The following is a 13,997-nucleotide window of genomic DNA, read 5'->3' as shown; positions in this document are numbered from 1 at the left end:
TTTGCACGACTTGTATTTTGCAACAGCTGTTAAAGTTCATCACTTTGTCAGATGAAAGGAAGCAGGCAGTCAAGGAAGAGGGCAGCAAATTGAAATGTGGGAGTTTGCAGGGGGAAAAAAGGAAAAGAAAGAGGAAATTCATTAAACTAAAATGTTTAAGGCAAAATTTTCTAGTACATTAACCCAGCATGGGGGCTGAGTGTGTGGTGTAGGAGTCCAACTGTGCTCTCTGTTGCTTCATTACTATTTTATTGATTTCAGAGAAGAATATAAAGCCAGGGCAGCCTGCTTGACTTAGCAAAAAGCGGGGCTGCCAATATTAATGTACTAGAAGAATGGAGATTTTTAAATAAAAATTGGTTAAAAAGGAGTCTTGAAAGCACTGGGGTTTGTCTTGAGGATAGAAATGGCCATCTTCAGTTTAGATTGCTGCATGCTGTCATTATTGCCTTGTTAACCATTGTAAAGACATTGTGTAAGTCTTAATATAACATTTGCTTTAACAAGAGAAGCTAGTAGCCTACAATAGAAAGCAATTCAATGGTTTTCCTAACAGACCATATTACTGTTGCTTATAAAATAATTCTACCCAAAGAAAACATAGTGGGGTAAAAACCATCCTCTCTAGCAAATAAAGCCGGGATAATTGCTCATGATCCATCAGCAGACTCTACTGATAAGGCAGCTATTATTTACTCTATTATTGCTCATCATATGATGTGACAATTCCTATGCCCAGACCCTGGGCTGCTCCTTAAGCACATTCAGCACTGCTCTGTAAGGCAGAGAGTGAAAAGGTTGATTTATGTCACTTGAACCCTCCTCCAGTCCTGGGACTGATAAGCATTTAGCTATTTCCCAAGTGCATCTTAGAACTGAATCCCAAAGATGCCCACCAGTCAGTGTATGTTCTGAATTGCTGTTTCTCATGGTAGTAGTTACTAAATAATAGACCTAAGATCCAGATTACTACCCAGCAGTGAAGAGGAAGCTACAAGCACATGGCAGCAGGCAGATGTGGAATGATCTGCCTTTGCCCCACAGTGTTTCATCCTGATCTCTAATAGTTAAAGACTGACCTGAGTCCAGAAGCAAAATGTTTAATATCTCAATCCAAGATATTACTGTCATTCATTAATATAATTCTGAGTAATCTTGATATTAATGGAAATATTTAATCCCTTTTGGAATCTTGCTAACTCCTGGCCTCAAAAGCTTCTTGTAGAAATGAGTTCAATACTTTAATGACATGGTAAATGAAAAAGCAACTCCTTGTATTGGTTTTGAAGTCCCCACCTTTTAATTCCATTGGAAGTCTCCTTGTTCTTTTATTAGGAGACAGAATCTGCTATTTCTAGACAATTATTTCTTCTGTATATTGGTATAATGTCCTCTCTTATTCATTTTCTTTCTACACTAACAAATCCCAAGTTTTTCAGTCTCTCTCCAAATGATAGGTTTCCATGCCCATGATCATTCCCATTGTTCTTCCCTGAAACCCTCTCCCATGTTCCAATAGCCTTTTTTTTTAGATGGAGTAATCAGTATTCCAGATTAAATTGACCCATCCATTTACACAAAGGGATTATTCTATCAGTATTATTTTCTGCCTGATTCCTTATTCACCTAACCCTTGTTAGCTTTTTGACCATAGTTGCACATAGAGCAGAAGGCTCCATTAAGCTCTCTGTAGAGACACCCAGCTCCTTTTTTTGGGTTGTAAAAATTAAATTAGAACCTGGTAGATATAAACATAATTTATTTTTTAACTCCAACATGCATTATTTTGTATTTGTTAACATTCAACTAAATTTGCAATTGTATGCCCATTCAAAAATGAATTTTTTAGTTTCATTTAATCCATCAATAACACAGTGCACTAGAATGCTTACACCTACCTTTTCTGGTATCAAAATGTTCTTTACATAACATCTTCCTTTCTTCAGCTATTACTGTGTTCTGGATAGCTTAATATAATACCAATTGTATGTAAAATTAGTTTATCTTCATAGAGTGGTTCTTAGCTTGGAATGCTTCTGTATTTAGGAAATATAAGAGCTGGTCTACAAGAACAGTTAGTTTGAGGCAAGCTGGGTGTGAATCTACATTGCATTAGCCTGTCAGAAACTAATTGCCCTGATCTACAATAGGGAGTTATTTCTAAATACCTCCCTCTTATTTCAAAATAATAAGCAGAGTATCCACACTACTAAGCCCTTTATTTCAAAATAACAGGCTGGTTATTTCAAAATCTGTGTTCTTGCTTTCCTTGGGGAATAATGCTTATTTCAAAACTGTTATTTCAAAATAGTGTTAGTGTGGATGATCTGTTGCTGCTAATTCAAAATAATTGGCCTCCAGAGACCTCTCACAGCTGCACTTGTGGCTGCTCTGGACACACTTGTCAGCTCCACTGCTCCCCTTCTCCTGCAGAGCTTAAAATTCTTGGCTGCCGGAGAAGGGCTTGTAGCACGTGACCAGCTTGGCAAGCCCCATGCCATAGAGCAGGAGCTGATGGAGCCATAGCAGAGCCCAATGGTCCCTCAGAGCCTTCCATGGCTGCCAGCACTCCTGCAGCACCCTCGGCTGCCACTGGCCAGGGACACAGGAGAGCTCTGGCCTGAACTGGTGCAGAGATTGTGGACCTCATCGAGATCTGGGGGAGGAGACCAACCTCCAGGATCTTTGGGACCAGCAGGCATGTCAGCATGAGGCCATGTGCTCCTCTCTCACCTTGGTGATGGAGTGTAAGGCCTCACGCATGGAGCAGACCACCAGCCACCTCCCCTCCCCGGGCTTCTCCTCCTAACCACCTTTTCCCAGGGGCTGCCAGGGCACTAGAACATAGGGCAGTGGGAGCTCTTGAGCAGCTAAAGCCTCCCAAGTTACCCCAGGCAGGTGCCAGTCCAAGCCCTCCCCTGTTCCAGGTTCTTTCCTCGGTTCCTCCCCAGTTGTATATCTCCTCTCCCAATAAATGTTCTTGTTTTTGCAGAAAAGACGGCTCTTTTATTTTCTCTGTGCGGAAGGGGGAAGGTGGGAAAGGAGGGCAGAAGAAGGGAGGGGGAGGAAAGCCACTCAAGTGAATACAGGGGCCCCTTGTGGAGAGGCCCGGGGGAAGAGCCAAGGTAGCTTGGCTGAAACTCTCCTTCAAAGCCTCTCTGGAGAGCACAGCCTCTTGATGTGAATGCCTAATGGCATGGGTGTCCCACTGCTCATATGACCTGGCCAGCTGTTCAGCTTCTGCCCACCACGCTGGCAGGAAAATCTCCTCCTTGCTTTTACGCAGATTGTGGAGCACACAGCAGGCTGCCACCACGAAGGGGATGTTGTGCTTGCTGAGGTCCAGACTGGTGAGAAGACTCTTGAACCTCCCCTTTAAGTGACCGAATACACACTCCATCACCATGTGGCACCTGCTCAGCCTGGCATGGAAGTGATCCTTGGTGCGGTCCAGGCTGCCTATGTAGGGCTTCATGAGTCAGGGAAACAAGGGATAGGCTGCATCACCCAGGATGCAGGGGCGTATGTCTGCCTCCCCGACTTTGATGGTGTGGCTGGGGAAAAAACTGCAGCATGCATATTTTGGAACAGGCAGGAGTTCTGGAAGATGCAGACATTGTGCACCTTCCCTAACCACTTGACTCTGATGTCAGTGAAGCATCCCTTGTGATCCACAAGGGCCTGCAGCAGCATGGAGAAGTACCCCCTTCTGTTTATGTAGTCTGAGGCCTGGTGGTTGAGAGCCAGGATGGGGATGTGCATGCCATCTCTGGCCCCCCTGCAGTTGGGGAAGCCCTTGATGGCAAAACTATCCATGATGGTGTCCACGTTCCCCAGAGTGATGACCCTCTGTACCAGCAGCTGGTTGATGGCCTTGGCTACTTGCAGGAGTGGGATGTGAGATGCAGCCAAAGAGAGGAGCCCCTGAAAGCAAGCGGTGCAGCTTGCCTGACCAAGCAGCCACAGGAAGTATCCGCCTCCCTGGTGACCTCCCCAGAGTGCTTCCAGGGGCTCTAAGTCTGAGGCAGGCTCAAGTCAGTGTGGACGCGCTATTTCAAAATAATTCTGACTCATTTCGATGCTCCCCCATAGTGGGGACATGCTATTTTGATTTTGTTATTTCAGGAGTTATTATTTCAATAATAATTATTTTAAAATAATTTCCTAGTGTAGACATGCCCACTGTGGGTGGACACAGCAGATGCACATTAACACTTAGAGTTAGTCCTTTTAGAACCAAGACTAGATCAAATAATATTAACAAAGTGCATTGACAGACTGATAACTCACATCAGCTGGGCCCGCATACACAGTTAGCCCATACCAAGCTAGTATAGGACACATTCACACTGTAGCTTCCCCAAGAATAAATGACCCTGTAAACAAGCCATTAAGGACAGAGATTATAGTTAGTTTTCTGCAACATGGTAACATCCCATTCTGGGTAACTATACAGGTGTTTTTCATTAACTCTCTCTCTCTCTCTGGGTATGTCTACACTTGCAGCCTAATTCGAAATAGGGCTGCAAATGTAGGCATTTGAAATTGCAAATCAAGCCCGGGATCTAAATATCCCATGTTTGATTTGCATCTTCCCAGGCGGGTGCCACTTTTTGAAATTGACAAACCCAGAATAACTGCCCGCATCTACACACGGCAGTGAAACGGGCGTTCTAAATAAAGCCCTACTTCGAAATACCTGTTAAACCTCATTGCAGGAGGTATTACCCTGATTTTTCAAGGGTAAGTGCTCAGAACTTTCTGCAAATTAGCCCCCTTAAATTGTCTCAACTTTCAGAGCAAAAAAATGACCTCTTCTATTCACCACCTCAAGTCACTAGTTACTTGAAAATTTGGGCCAATATATTTCAAGTAAATAAAAAAATGACCTTACCTTAGCCCACATTCCTCCTGTGCTACTGATACGTCAGGCAGTCCAGTTCTTTCATTGATTGTGCTCATTCATTGAGTGTGATACTTCTTTCTCAGGTGATGCCAGTGCATTAAATATTCTCTGTCACTGTGTTCTGCCAATCCTTCATTGGCCTTTTTCATTTTTTCTTTTCTCCTTGGGTACTCAATTCAATGCTTCCTTAGCATGTCTCCCACCTTCCACAGGGTGTTCTAATCATCTGAAACTTCTTTCTTTGGTTATAATTTTCTAGCATGTCCAACTCTGTCAGCTCCCTTAGGGTATGTCTACATTGCATGCTTATTTTGAAATAAGCTATTCTGGAAGAAATACTATGAAATAGCTCATTTCAAAATTGCATGTCTACACTACCGGGAAACCTCAAAATTAGTCCATGGCAGGCTTCCCCAATATGGACATGTTACCTTAATTTAGAGCCCCATGCGGCACTTGAGAGTAATTAGTTTGAATGACCTTGGGGAGGAGCTAATAATAGCTATTTCAGAATAGGCATTATTCCTTGTGGAATGAGGTGTACAGAAGTTGGAATAAGATGCCCATTATGTCATATTTATTTTGAAATAACAGAAATGCTGTGTAGATGTTCACATTGTTATTTTGAAATAACGGCCATTCTGAAATAATGCTGCTGTGTAGATGCTCTCTCAGTTTCATATTTGTTATATGGTTTGTCCATTAAATTAGTAGTGTGCTCCATAGCTCAGGGCTTAGCGCATTGGTCTTGTAAACCAGGGTCATGAGTTCATATCCCACTGTTCAGGGGGGGATTTGATAGCAGCCTTTAACAACCTGAAGAAACTGGAAAGAATCTGTTCTCAGTAGTGACAGATTATGGAACAAGGAGCAATGATCTTAAGTTACAGTGGGGGTGGTCTAGGCTGGATTTTAGGAAAAATTATTTCACTAGGAGGATGGGGAAGCATTGGAATAGGCATCCTAGGAAAGTGATAGCATCTCCATCCCTAGAGGTTTTTAAGTCCTGGCTGGAATGAATTTGTTGGAATTGGTCCTGCTTTTATTAGGGGGTTGGACTTGATGACCTCTTAAGGTCTCTTCCAACACTATGAATCTATGATTCTACTTCAGCCACCTCTAATAGCCAACCTCCAATCTCTTTTTGTTAGTCACTGTCATCACCTAAGTCTCTGCTTCATACAGTAGTAGGCTCAGTACAATCACACAGTACAGTCTGATCTTTAGGTTGGCAAGGAAAACCTCTATTTGACCAGATGTTGTTCATCCTTCCAAAAGTGGTGTTTGCTTTTCCTAATTTTTTATGAATATCCTTATTGCAGCTACCTTCAAATTTATTCACACTCCCCAGCTAGTAGATGTCTTCTACCTGTTTGATTTAGTTTCCATCCATGTATGCCTTTACATCTGTATTCCAGGTTCCTACCTTCATAATCTTGGTTTCTTCTTCTTTTTTTACTTTCAATTCCAGGCTTTTCTTCTGAAAACATTTCATCCATTGCTTTCTTCATTCTAGTCATCACAGCCATACCCAGTACTTTGCCTGGGGTTGATAGCAGCACAATAGCTTTCCAGTTTCTTCAACCTGGTCCTATAAAACACTGAAACAGATGCTAAATGCAATCTTGAATCTGATCTGTGTTGTTTTGTCCTTGAACTTTTCTACTGCTATTACAGGATTTGTCTTTGTTCATGAGTTTTTTGGAGTTTAAGTTGTAACACAGCATCTAAAAGATATTGGTCAGAGACATCTGCTCCTTTGCTGACTCTGACATTCATCAGAGAAGCCCATTTCTTAAACATATACACATGGTCTGTATGGTTGAAATTGCATTGTCAGAGGATCTCCATGTGAGCTTGTGAATCATCTTGAGGTCCTGTCTTTAGACGGTGCCACAGAGATTCAAGAGCTGTTTGCCATTATCAGTTTAGAAGCCTTCTTCTGCTGTGCCCATAACTCCTTCCCAGCTAGTAGAATTGTTACAGATTTGTGCATTGAAGTTGCTTACCATCAACTTGGTATCAAGGTTAAACACACCATTCAATACTTGCTGCATCCACTTGCAAAATAGATTCATTTCATTGTTGCTTGCTGCATTTGTTGGTGTATATACTTGGAATATTATAAACTAGGCATATCTTGTTTAGCCCTGTGTTTATTATTCTGTAATCCACAGACTCCCAAGCCAGTAGGGACTTCACTGTGATATTATTCAGCATAATTTCTACACCTCTTTCATGCCTTTCTCCTATTTAGTATAAGAGCATAGCACTATCATACCCCATCTTGCCACTACTGTCCATCTCATCTCACTGACATCATGTATATTCATATTTTTCCTTTTTTTTCAAGTAACCTGTGCCAGCTTTCTTGACCTATACAAAGGGTATAGATTCCATATACCTGATCACATTACATATTTGGTCATCAGCATTCATCATCTTGACAGCTCAGTTTCTTGTTGTTCTTTTTCTGAGACCTGTCATACCTGTGTCTGCTACAAAAAATGAAAGCATAGATGAAGAAGAAAAAGAGTAATTAAAAAGAAGATGAAGACAATTAAAACCATCTTCCGCAACCTCCTCTTTCCGTTATTCAGGAGCAGGCCATACTCACCTGTGTGTCTGGGCACCTGATGTTTTTGACATAAAAGGAGATCCTGAGTACCCCAGTGCCCTTAAGTACATGAGAACATTGGCACTCACTGTTCCTACTGAGAAACAGTTTGTATTGAATGTCAGAATAAAAGTAGAGCACAACTTCTGTCATGGGTCAGTTTAGTGTTTAAAAGCTCTGTTTTCAAAGTACTAATGTCCCAAAGAAGGCCAGCTTCTCAGGAAAATGACATAGAAAACCTCACACAATGGCGCTCTCCTGTGTAACTTCCATAACATTACAATTCATCAGCCTGGACATCTGATGTGCATTTGACACTCTTTCAATACAAGCTCTCCTTTCCAAGTCCAAAAGAGATCAGAGATAGAAGGGAGGAGAAAAATTCTTCCTAAATGACTAGGGTGTAAATGCAGAATAGGTTATTGTGCATATATTGGGAAGGAAGGTCATGAACTGAAAATAATCCATGGCAGGGGAACAACATTCTATATCTGTTTATAAATCCCCTATTTCTTTTCCATGGGAAAACCTCCAGAGTACTAAAGTACCACAGTGCATCCTATAAGTCTCTGGTCAGTGTTAAGTGACCATCTGCATTCAGAGTTCAATTATCTGTGGATGGAGATTGATTTTCCTTTTTTACATATTCCCTAATGCCCAAGAGTCTGCAATGTATTCAGCATCCGAAAATGCACAGGCAGCTTTTTAGACATCAAAAGTGAAAAGAACATCAGGAGTGCCATTGTATTCTGACTCTTCTGTGGCATTCTTCCTGTATAATTCTATTATTATATGAATCTACCTGTAGGTGATTAGGACACTTCTTTGCTGAAGTTTGTGCGATGTGTATTAACAGGCTTTTCTTCTCTCAAGTTGTGTCTACACTACAAAGAAATGTTGGGAAAAGATACGTGAATTGCGAACCGTAATTTGCATATATTTTCCACTTTTGTTCCTAAAGAGGATTTTCCAACATTTGACCTGTCTACACAGGGTTTGCAGGAATGCCAAAAAAAATGCATCTACTTTTCTGAATTGTTTTTTTTTCTTTTTGGAAAGGCAGACGCATGCCTTGAATGCAGCAGATCTCTTCTGGGATACCAGAGGTATCCTGGAAATCTCTGTAGTCTAGACGTACCCTCAAAGGGAGTAACATAGGCCTGCATATAGGTATATATAAGCATTGAGTGTGTAGTGGAGAGAAGCTTGGGCTAGGTTAGCAAACTTTGCAACTCACAGGGAAAAGGACAATACAGGTCAGGTATGAAAGGATTAGAGATTACTGGATAGTCTTCTAAAGCAGGGCCAGGTCCCTAAAAGGTTTGAGTTTTTTTTTAAACTTCTTTTAAATTGATCCTACCTGCCTGAAATCATAGTAGTATCAGCCAGTATACATTCCTTAGCCTCCCCCTGGCATTTTTTTGTAGTTGTATAGACATATGTTCATCTTGTTCAAAATGGCTTTTGCTCTGGGAGGCAGCCTGAAAGGCCCAGGAAATGATCTCAGTAACAGAGTGATCACAGAAGAGCTGTGAGCATATGTGGCACAAAGGCCAGGTACTCAAAAGAGCTCAGAACTCAGCTAGCAGATCCCTTTGTTCCAAATGTACTAATTGAAGTGGAAGCTGGTGATCGCTAGCATTTTTTAAAAATCTGGCTATTTATTTAGGTGCCTATATGGAAGCTGAGACTTTTGGAAAATTTAGCCTTTGCATCTGGTTGGTTTCACCTCTTTTCATAACTTGTCAGTTTCCTCTTGTGTTTTGGGTAGTCTGTGTATGTGAAAACAACAAAAAATGGAAACAAAATCAATACATGTTCTTTGGTCTTTCAAAACCTTTGACAATATTCCTTATAATAGTCTGTTAATAATACAACATTATATGAATCTACCTGTATTGGAATAGAAAGTAAGAACACCAACATAATGCCATTCCCCAAATAATTAGTACATGCTCACCTTCTATAGAGTGCCTAGTTTTGGTCCCTCAGGCTATGTTAGGTAGCCCTCTTCATACTTCCAAGCATTAATACATTTATCCTCAAAATAACCATGCAAGGCAAGTAATTGTTAATGTTTCCATTAAGGGTATGTCTAGACTACAGGGATTTTTCATAAAAAGTGGCCTTTTTAAAAAAAATCTTAACTGCATCTAGACTGCCACTGCATTCTGTTGACAGTAAATTGAAAGAATGCGGCAGTTTTGTTGCCTGTGGAAAAACCTCGTTTTACGAAGAATAACGCCTTTTTTGAAAAAAGGCGCTATGTAATGCAAACTGTGCTTTTTTGAAAGAGAGTATCCAGACTGCCTGGGTGCTCTCTTTCGAAAAAGTGGCTTGCTCTTTTGAAAGTACTGGTTGTAGTCTAAATGCTCTTTTTCTAAAGAGGTTTTTTTGAAAGTATCTTTTGAAAATGCCTCTTTCAAAAAAGGCATATAGTCTAGATGTAACCTAAGTAAGATATATTTTAACACAGAAAATATTGGGGCATTAACTGAAAAACAAAACATTTGAAAGCTGATAAAAAGAAATATTTTTTGTACAACACATGCCTTACCTATGGAACTCCCTGCCACAAGATACTAAGGTCAAGAGCTTAATAGGATTTTTAAGAGCCTTAAACATGTGCATACCAAGATACATTAGATAGTATGAATAATTTATAAGGCATATAAAAGCTCATAATACAGGGCATATTTCAACCACTAATTGCCAGAGATTAAGGGGAAAAAACCTTCCCCTATGGGCAGATTATTATGTAATTTAGCATTAGTGATTTTCTTGTACTGTCCCCTGAAGCATTCACTACTAGACACTGTCAAAGATCAGATACTGGACTAAATGGACCTGATTTAATTTGCCAATTCTTAGCTTCCCAACAGCTACAACAAAAGATGGTCAGACAACTGAATTTTGAAGTAGATGATGTTGCTTTAAAAAGAACTAATGAATAGAGTGAGATGATTTTTTTTTTCATATGCAACCCTTTTTCCTCAAAAATCTCAGATTCGGGTAGGTTAAAAAAATTTGAGATTTAGGGGTCAATGCTGACTAATTATGATTTCATCCAAATAATGTCAAAATGGTTCCAGTCAGCATTTCCAAAATAAAGAGCTTTGATTTTCACTTCAGAATTTCCCTTGATTTTATTTTTCTAAAAAATTATATATTTTTTAAACCCTAAAATCAAAGAAAAGCTTTTTTTCCTCAATTTGGTTCATTGGACATTTCAGAACTTGGTCAGACTGACCCAACATAGTTTTTCCCACGGTTTTTCAGATCTGCATCCGAACCATATATCCAGTTATTCAGTCCTCTGATATGTAGTGAAAGTATTTAAAATTTCTCACAGGTACAGTTCTATTGCAACCTTAGTCCTTGCCAGTTCTTTCAATAGCTCTCTGCTGGCTTTTGCCACAGCTCTGCCAGTTCTTGCCAGAGCTGCACACCAGAGCGCACTCGCTTACTTTCACTTCTGCCTCTGATAACTATGAAAGCTCTACCTCTCGTTTATGATGTACTGTAGGCCTGACACTTACTAGTAGTTATATAGGCTTTATTTTATAGCTTTGTTTTATGTAGTTGTATAGCTTTTGTTTCTTAAGCATTGTTTGATAGCAGCTGCTGGGTATTAAAATGTATTTTGTATTAGGTATTATAAGTTAGTAAGAAATTGTTTATAGAATAATTTTTTTTCAACTTTATAAGAATGTAAGAAATCCTGCCTGTTCTTTTGTGAGAGAAATTGCTTTCTCTGAAATGAACTGTCCTTTGTGTAAGTGGGGAATGTGCGAAGACAAGAGACAAAGACGCAAACAGCAGATGGTCAGAATGGTTTACAAGGAAGTGTGAACTCGAGTGTCCACCAAATTCAGGATGGCCGAAGAGGGGAAGGCTCGAGCACCCTAATGCAAAGGTATGCACCTGTAAACAAGATCTGTGAAATGAAGAAAGGAAGAATTCTTAATAGTTTTGTCCAATAATTGCTCACTCTCACTACTGGAACTGTGTGTCTTCCTTCTAGTTTTATTTCTTCTAATTATGCAACCAACTAAAGGTACTCTGGAGAAAATTAGCATTTACTAAATTAGAAAATGGTTCTTTCAGGTATGCGATAGATGAATTCCAGATTCCATACTTTTGCAAAGTAAAATATTTGAGAAATAAGTGGTGTGAAACTTAATTGATATTTATCTCTAAGGTGAGACTTGGTCATTAAATTGATAGTGTAAGAATGAACATGGATCACAAATGCCTGGAAATGCTGCTGTTGGCCACTTGTGCTTGAATTTGGATACCTGTATTTTTAAATATTTTTCCATAATTTTGATGTTAGCCAGCTACAAATGAACTCCTTTTAAGAGTGATCTCACACTAGTGTTTGATCTGCATCTGGGTCCAATATTTTTATTATATGTTTTTAGTGCTTGTGATAGTCTTGCAAGTATTTTAGATAAAATGTTGCCCTCAGATACATAACAATCACTGCGATCAATGGGATCTGCATCCGTACACCTAAGCTATGTCTAGACTGCAAGCCTCTTTCGAAAGAGGTTTTTTCGAAAGTGTCTTTCGAAAAAGAGCGTCTAGACTGCAAGCAGTACTTTCGAAAAAGCAAGCCGCTTTTTTGAAAGAAAGCAGAGAGTGAGTCTGGATGCTCTCTTTTTAAAAAGCCCTGTTGGCATTCAAGAACACCTTTTTTCGAAAGAGCATTTTCGAAAAAAGGCGTTCTTCCTCGTGAAATGAGGTTTACCGCCGTCGAAAGAAAAGCCGCATTCTTTCGATTTAATTTCGAAAGAATGCGGCTGCAGTCTAGACGCAGGTGAAGTTTTTTCGAAAAAAGGCTACTTTTTTCGAAAAAACCCCTGAGTCTGGACACAGCCCTAAAGGAAGAGTTTGGCCTTTTGTTAAAAAAAAGGAGGAGAGGTTGGGAGAACAGAAAATAATATCACATTTATGGAGCAGCCATATTTTGAATACTGTTTGCAGTTCTGGTTACCCGTCTTCAAAAAGATATGTAAAAACTAGAAACAGTATAGAGAAGGGCAACAAAATACTAGGTCTGTTCATTTAAGGAAAAGAGACGACTAAGGAGGGATAGGCTACAGATCTATCAAAACATACATGGTATGGAGAAAGGAGAATAGGAAACTGTTATTTACCCCTTCATGTAACACAAGAACTAGGGGTCACCTATTGAAATTAATAGGTGGCAGATTTGAATCAAACAAAAGGAGTACTTATTCACACAATGCACAGTCAACCTATGGCATCTGTTGCCAGAACATGTGAAATCCGAAAGTATAATTGGATTAAAAAGGAATTAGAAAAGTTCATCATCTGTTAATGGCTATTAGCCAAGATTGCCAGGGGAGCAACCTCATTCTCTGTGTATCCCTAAACCTTCATCTTCTAGAAGCTGGGACTGGGTGGCAGGATATAGATCACTCATTAAATCCCAGTTTTATTCATTCACTGTGAAACATCTGGCACCAGCACCTGTCAGAGGCAGGATACTGGGCAAGATTGTTCTGACCCAGTATGGCCATTTTTACATACAGCACAGTGCTCTTCCCTGTGATCCTTCCTAACACTGTTCCTGTTTTTTAAAGTGCTGTATGGATTGTCATCTGTGTGCCTAGTGACTGGAGCTTCCAAAATGGTCACCTCCATATTTGCACCTGCAGATTCAGTATTGTGTCTGCATCTTGGTCCTCTACGTATCTGATTGTTCCCAGAAATTGTGTATTTAAATGTCCAAGGAACCTAATAATTCACAAGTATATAAAATTGCAGGTGAAAAACTGGGGTCTAGCTAAGGCCAGACTGAATTTTGACAATAAGAGCTAATAGTAAACTTCAGTGAAAGTTCTCATCCCTTTTTCTTCTCTAAATCGTTTGCATCTACAGCCCATATGAGAATCTTACAGCTGCTTGAGTATGTTAACAATTCTGGTGATGAGCATTTAATTGCAAGAGAATGTATATAAAGATGAGCTAAGATGCTTGCTAATTACACTTAGTTTACACTTAGTATTTTTAAAGTCCATGTATTAAGTATTTTATTTGTACTTACTATCATATGTTTTCTTTGGAAAATTGCAGTAAGAATTTACATTAATTAGCTGTCCTCTTAATGGATGCCTACTTATAAGGGTGTGTGTGTTAGGGTACGTCTACACTAGCCCCCCAGATCGATCTAAGGAGGCTAATGAGGGCGACCAAAATTGCAAATCAAGCCCGGGATTTAAATATCCCGCACTTGATTTGCATGTTCCCAGACTGTTGCCATTTTAGAAATTGACTAGCCCGAAGTAACTGCCCGTGTCTACACATGGCAGTGAAACAGGATTCCAATTTAAAGCCCTAACTCAAATTAGCTGGTATTCCTCCTGCAATAAGGTTTACTAGGGGGCTAGTGTAGACGTACCCTTAGAGACTGGCTGTGAACACTCGTATACCTTTAAATGCAAG

The sequence above is a fragment of the Pelodiscus sinensis genome, chromosome 3 (assembly GCF_049634645.1).
Source record: "Pelodiscus sinensis isolate JC-2024 chromosome 3, ASM4963464v1, whole genome shotgun sequence".
Lineage (NCBI taxonomy): Eukaryota > Metazoa > Chordata > Testudines > Trionychidae > Pelodiscus > Pelodiscus sinensis.
The sequence above is the reverse complement of the archived record's forward strand: the minus strand, read 5'-3'. Positions refer to the sequence as shown.